General features: G+C 36.4%; 1 non-coding gene across 1 annotated transcript; it reads left to right on the top strand.

The window, feature by feature from the left end:
* Nucleotides 1-4394: 4394 nt before the first annotated feature.
* On the top strand, nucleotides 4395-4501 carry LOC112580723. The gene has a single exon (XR_003105062.1). It is a non-coding gene; the product is annotated as a U6 spliceosomal RNA (small nuclear RNA).
* The last annotated feature ends 3143 nt before the right edge of the window (nucleotides 4502-7644 follow it).

Here is a 7644-nt window from a genome sequence, read left to right as displayed (position 1 = left end):
CTCTAATTCTTTTCTATGTGTTATAGCTGTTTGGAGAAGAATCATTTAATAAATAAGTGCCAATCAGGAACTACTAGGTCTTCAACACTGAACCAAACTAAGCTACTATGCTTTGTAACAGAATCATCTGGGCAGTTTGTAAATGCAGATGGTTCTAAGTCACCATAATCTTTTTGCTAATTCAGTTTGATGTTCATTGTTCTCAGGGAGTTATTCTAGAGAAGACACTCAAGTCTTTCTGCAGAGGTGAAAGAGAGTACTATAATATATAGTGTAGGAGACTGGGTATTTGTACAAAAAACAAAAACAAGTAATTGGAAATAACTAAGTTATCCTCTAACTATGCATGTTATCTTTTATATTTTTTGCATTGGAGCAGTAAATAGTTAATTAAAATTCAGTCAGTCAGTAAGAAGTGATATATCACTTGCCTAGACAGTGATATTTAGTCTTTTCTTGGTGGCAGGCCCCTTTTGAATCTGATGGTTATTTTAAACTTGTGCAAAAATAACATATTTTAACTTACTGTATAATTAAATAAGAAAGAATCAAGCTATGTATCTTCAAATCATAACACATATAATCAGAATAGTAGAAAAACCTACTAATATATATGTCTTCTTAGAGAAAGTGGAGGAATAGTTCTTTGGTTTCACTGATGGATGATAACTGAAGCCAAAAATATGGATGAAATCATCCATGGGAAGTATATAAAACACAAAAAGGAACTGAACAAAAGGAATAATGAAATATACAAACAATTAGGAGATAGTGGAGGAATAGGAGCCCATGAAGGCAAATAAGAAGCAATAGACAAGAGGAATGAGAAATGCCAAGAGAGTATTTTGACAGCAATGGAAGGATATATTGTCAAGGACAGACTGAACAATAAGTATTGTCGGGATCAGGTAAGACAAAGGAGGCAACCCTATATTTTAAAAGGAACAGAAGTAAAGTCCACAGGACTTGAGGTAATGCATCTATGAGAATAGAGCTTGATGTTTTCTTATACGGATTTAGAAGTTCTCTTGGATAGTAACAGAGCTCAGTATAGAAGAGATGACTGATCCAGAAGCTCTTTATCCCACAGGAATGAGGTTCTGTATGGTATAGATTGGTTCTGATATGCAGGTTCAAGACTAGGTGTGCCACAACCATGGTCTCAGATTTAAGAATGCTCATTATTTAAAATGTCTACTAAAAGAATGTGCTATGTAAAGTTTGTCATAAAGAAAATTATTAATATTTATAATCATGTTGTAAGTTATCAGGTGATCTTGAGTAACAACATAATTTAGAAATATTTCAAGGTCTAAAAATCTAAGTAAGTGGCTGTTAATACTGGCTGCATATTACAATAACTTGGGGGCAGTAAAAAACAATTCCGGGCAATAACCTAGTCCAGTTGAATTTTTAAAACCCTTTAAAACTTTAAGCCTTGACATGTAAAACATCTTGGAAGTCATAGTTCCTGACCTTACAACAAGAAGAAATCTGGACAGGCTAAAAATCAATGATTTTGCTGAACCTATTAGAAGGCTGAATAATTCCAGCTGAGTTATTTCAAATCTTCAAAGATGATGCTGTTAAAGTGCTGAACTCAATATGCCTACAAACTTCGAAAACTCAGCAGTGACTGGGACTGGAATGGTCAGTTTTCATTCTAATCTCAAAGAAGGTCAATGTCAAAGAACATTCAAACTACTGCACAATTGCACTAATTTCACATATTAGCAAAGTAATGCTCAAAATTTCCAAGTCAGGGTTCAACAGTATATGAACTGAGAACTTTCAGGTATTCAAACTGGATTTAGAAAAAGCAGAGGAACCAGAGATCAAATTGCCAACATCCATTGGATCATCAAAAAAGCAAGAGAATTCCAGAAAAACATCTGCTTCATTGACTACACTAAAAAGCCTTTGACTGTGTGGATCACAGCAGACTGTGGAAAATTCTTCAAGATATGGGAATATCAGCCCACCTTACCTGCCTCCTGAGAAATCTGTATGCAGGTTAAGAAGCAACAGTTAGAACCAGACATGGAACAAGGACTGGTTCCAAATTGAAAAAGGAATACGTCAAGGCTGTATATTGTCACTCTGCTTATTTAACTTATATGCAGAGGACATCATGTGAAATGCCAGGCTGGATGAGGCATAAGCTGGAATCAAGACTGCCAGGAGAAATATCAATAACCTCAGATATGCAGATGACACCACTCTTATGACAGAAAGTGAAGAACTAAAGAGCCTCTTGATGAAAGTGAAAGAGGAGAGTTAAAAAGCTGGCTTACAGCTCAACATTCAAAAAATGAAGATCATGGCCTCTGGTCCCATCACTTCATAGCAAATAGATGGGGAAACAATGGAAACAGTGAGACACTTTAATATTTTGGGCTCCAAAATCACAGAGGATGGTGACTGCAGCCACAAAATTAAAAGATGCTTGGTTCTTGGAAGAAAAGCTATGACAAACTTAGCAGAGACATTAAAAAGCAGAGACATTACTTTGCCAACAAAGGTCCATCTAGTCAAAGCTATGGTTTTTTCTAGTAGACATGTATGAATGTGAGAGTTGGACTATAATGAAAGCTGAGCATCAAAGAACTGATGCTTTTGAACTGTGGTGTTGGAGAAGACTCTTGAGAGTCCCTTGGACTGCAAGGAGATCAGACCAGTCAACCCTAAAGGAAATCAATCCTGAATATTGATTGGATGGACTGATACTGAAGCTGAAGCTCCAATACTTTGGCCACCTGATGTGAAGAACTGACCATTTGAAAAGACCCTAATGCTGGGAAAAATTGAAGCCAGGATAAGAAGGGGATGACAGAGGATGAGATCGTTGGATGAGATCACTGACTCAAAGGATATGAGTTTGAGCAAGCTTTAGGAGATGGTGAAGGACAGGGAAACCTGGCGTGCTGTAGTCTATGGGATCACAAAGTGTCAGACACAGCTGAGCAACTGAACAACAATTAGAAGAATGGAGTTACAGGGAAATTCACTTTCCCTGTATCTGGGGAGAGAAATGGATCCAGAGATTTACAGTCAAACAGAATAACCCAAAAAATATACATGTAGGTGTATGCTATTCAAAATGCAAAAACCCAGAAGCAAAGAGAACATCCTGAGAGATGTCAGAAGTAATAAACCACCTTAAATATAGAGAAGCAGGATAAAAATTATAGAAGACCTCTTATCACAAGCCGTGCAAGCAAGAAGAAAGTGGGATAAATATTTAAAATGTTAAAAAACTCATCAACCTAGAATTATACAATCAGTAAAATTATCCTTCAGCCATGAAGGAAACATGAAAGCCCTTTCAGTGTCTCAAATTCACAGCCAAGTTTGAGAGGAATTGATTTAGGTAAATTTGTTTAGATGGCAAGAATATATGTAAGTATTCTTATAAAATATTTTAGTAAAAAATGTTTAACTTAAATTTGTCCGCAGGTTCCCTCTACTACTGGCCTTGTGAACTGAGTTTTTTTTCCATTCCCCTCCCTTTTAGGAGCAACCTACCTAGCAGAAAGAGAGAGAAAGAGGAAGTAGAAAACCAGGCTGATCAAGACTGAAAGAATTTCTCTTTATTTTTTTTACTTTCTCTCACATTTCCTCCCTTCGTTTCTTTTTCCTTTTCTTCCTTCCTTCCTTTCTTAGAAACTAGCATGAAAGTAGTAGCTGTATATAAGGAATGCTTATGGGCAGAAAAAGGCGTTTCTAAATCAGTGTCGCTTAAAGTACTTTAAGTCTCCTACATGCAAACTTTCAAGTTGCAAACTTTCAAAGATGCAAATGTTCATTCACAAATCCAATCAAGTAAGTTAGTTCTATTTGAGGAGTCACTGTTAACTTTTGAGGCACGGGACCTGAACGTAGAATGGTACACAAAGATTGTAGCAGCCGTTTGGAATGCAATTCAGTGGTACCACGTTATTTATGATGAGAAAAAACGATACCCAGTGATACCCAGGCATCACTGGACTGTCTTTTCAAGGTTAGACAGAAGCGAATCCAGCAGGGAACCAGAATCTCTGCCATTAAGATCAGGCATGAGTGAAACTGCAGCTTGCCCCACATCTCATATTGTGTAGTATCCTTCAGCTCCACCATCTCCCACTGCCTCTCTCTACTCCAGTCAGTAACTCCTCCTGCCAGTTCACTTAATGCCAGCCCTTATATGCCAGCTTTATGCAGTACTGTACTACTGTACTTTTCAAGATAATATACTGTAAGATTAAAAATGTTTTCTTTATTCTTTATTTTTCATGTATTTGTGAATAGTACTGTAAACCTCTTACAGTAAAGTACTATATAGCTGATTATATTTGTTGGGTACCTAGGCTAACTTTTCTGGACTTACAAATGCACACTCAGAATGGAACTCATTTGTGCTCACTTTGGCAGCACATGTAATAAAATTGGAATGATGTAGAAAAGATTAGCATGGCCCTTATACAAGGATGACATGCAAATTTATGAAGCACTCTATATTTTTAAAAAGTTTTACACAGCAAAAAAACTATAAACAATGTGAAAAGACAATCCTCAGAATGGGAGAAAATAATAGCAAATGAAACAACTGACGAAGGATTTATCTCCAAAATATACAAGCAGCTGAATACCAGAAAAATAAACAACCCAATCAAAAAGTGGGCAGAAGATCTAAACAGACATTTCTCCAAAGAAGATATACAGATGGCTAATAAACACATGAAAAATGCTCATCATCGGTCATTATTACATAAATGCAAATTAAAACTACAATGAGGTATCACCTCACACCAGTCAGTATGGCCATCATCAAAAAATCTACAAACAAATATTGGAGAGGGTGTGGAGAAAAAGGGACCCTCTTGCACTCTTGGTGGGAATGTAAGTTGATACAGCCACTATGGAAGACAGTATGGAGATTCCTTAAAAAAATGTGAATAAAACTACTATATGATGGAAACCATAATTGAAAAAGACACATATACCCGAGTTTGCATTGCAGCACTATTTACAATAGTGAGGACATAGAAGTAATGTAGACATCCATTGCCAGATGAATGGATAAAAAAGTTGAGGTACCTATATACAATGGAGTATTATTCAGCTATAAAAAGAAATGTATTTGAGTCAGGTCTAAGGAATAGATGAACCTAGCGCCTATTACACAGAGTGAAGTAAGTCAGAAAGAGAAAAACAAATATTGTATACTAATGCATATATATGGAATCTAGAAAGATGGTACTGATGAACCTAATTGCAGGGCAACAAAGGAGATTCAGACATAAAGAAGAGACTTGTAGACACAGAGGGGGAAGGAGAGGGTGGAATGAATTGAGAAAATAGCATTGAAGCATATGCTTTACCATATGTAAAATAGACAGCCAGTGGGAATTTGCTGTATGATGCAGGGAGCTCAAACTCAGTGCTCTGTGACAACCTAGAGAGGTGGAATGTGGTGGGAGGTGGGAGGGAGGTTTAAAACAGATGGACCATATGCATACCTATGATTGATTCATGTTGATGTATGGCAGAAACCAACACAATATTGTAAACTAATTATCCTCTAATTAAGAATAAATAAATTTCAAAAAATGGAACTCATTCGTATTTAGAGCACTTACTGTATATCCACTTAATGGTATTCAAATAATTTTAGACATAAGTTGAGGTGTTGTTGTTATTTAGTTACTAAGTCATGTCTGGCTCTTCTGCAACCCCTTGGACTGTAGTCTGCCAGGCTCCTCTGTCCATGGGATTTCCCAGGCAAGAATACTGGAGTGGGTTGCTATTTTCCTCTCCAGGAGATCTTCCTGACCCAGGGATTGAATGTGTATTTCCTGTTTGGCAGGCAGATTCTTTACCACTGAGCCACCCAGGAAGCCCATTAAATTGAGTTACCTTTTACTTATTGCTCTGTGTTCTATCTCTGTTTTAACACTGGACCAGCAGGTTATGGCTCAATAATCTTTTAGTCAAGATATATCCCACAGTAATTCTCACAAGATTTTCTCCTAGTTTGTTGAAACCATCACATGCTTATTAAGATTGCTATAATTATACACTTGATATGGATGAACATTTTGAGTGTAGATTGTGATAGGTTCAGGGATGTCTCTACTTGTTTTTACGAGGACATGGCAAAAACATTTCTTGGAAGTAGCTGCTTCACATAACTTAATATATCATTTGCACCATGTTTATTGCCATAATTGTTTGACCACAGGAATGTCAACAGATTACTCAAAATGTTTCTAGAAAAATCGGACAGTTTTGAAAAAATTATTTATCTCACAAGATGGATTATACTATCATTTTATCTTTATCCAGTTGTACAAATTTATCAGAAAGCTAAAAATATGCCTTGAACTTCAAAGGACCAAAAAATAGACAAATTTCAGCAACTAGTCAAGCACAGTTTCTTTTTCTCTTTTATTCTTTATGATTTAACTTTTTTTCCAGTGGATAGCTTGTAGGATTATGGAATACACTGGGCTTGTTTACCTTCAGAGATTTAAACTTACATGATGTTCTATTTGCTTCTCTTTTTGTGGGAGGGATTGGAGAAACAAAAAGACTGAGCTCCTTCCTGGTGATAAAGCTTTCTGTTTGTCTTTTTCTTTATCTTAACCATAGAAAACAGAAGCCCTAACCAAGATACCAAGCTAGAGCAGGCTGAAGAACTGGATCTCTTAGCAGGAGTGGTGCAGTGCTAGAATGTCATATTGTCGTCATTGAGCCTTAATCCAGATGGAACTTTTTTCCTCATCACTCAGTATTATCTCAGTACATGATTTATTGAGATAAATTAAGTTGGAGGAATCTGGGAAGTCTGGCCGTATGCTCACTCCCTCTGCATATGTGTGTGATTAGTTGCGCAGATGGGTCTGACTCTGCAACCCTTTTGGACTGTAGCCCACCAGGCTCTTCTGTCCATGGGATTTTTCAGGAAAGAATACTGGAGCGGTTGATATTTTCTTCGCCAGGGGATCTTCCTGACTCAGAGATTGAACCTATATCTCCTGTGTCTCCTGCAGGTGGGTCTTTACCCGTTGAGCCATCTAGGATTAAACCATGTATTGAGAGAACAACTAAATCTTCTAAAGTGCATAGGCACCCATACACTCATAATCTTATTTAATCTTTAAAAACTGTTAAATTATATAATTAATACAAACTGAAGCGACTTAGCAGCAGCAAAGAATATATGTGTGAAATAGATGAATTACATAGCTTAATAATAAAGTGCTCAAGTATGAAATCAGAGTCAATGAAGGCTTGTGTATTCTCCTATCACAAAATCTTGCTCCTCCTACAATCACTATCCTGAATATTATCATTACCTTGCCACTAAAAATAGTTTTTCTACTATGTATGAGCTTTATAAAAGCTTTATAAAAGCTCATACACTTGAACTTTATAAAAAACAATGCAATTATAATTAATATTGTTTCTCTGGAGATTCTTGTATATATTTTCTGGAATATATATACAAATATATGCATTCTGGTACTTAGGTGCAAACATTTTTTTCTAGGAGATCACTGTTATGAGACTCAAAAGTTCCACTTTAGAAGCTAATACCTATTAGTTTTCAAAAATGTCATAACAGTTTGCTTTCCCATAGGTAATATACATGAGTTCCCATTG

Source organism: Bubalus bubalis, chromosome 19 (assembly GCF_019923935.1).
Source record: "Bubalus bubalis isolate 160015118507 breed Murrah chromosome 19, NDDB_SH_1, whole genome shotgun sequence".
Lineage (NCBI taxonomy): Eukaryota > Metazoa > Chordata > Mammalia > Artiodactyla > Bovidae > Bubalus > Bubalus bubalis.
The sequence above is the reverse complement of the archived record's forward strand: the minus strand, read 5'-3'. Positions and strand labels throughout refer to the sequence as shown.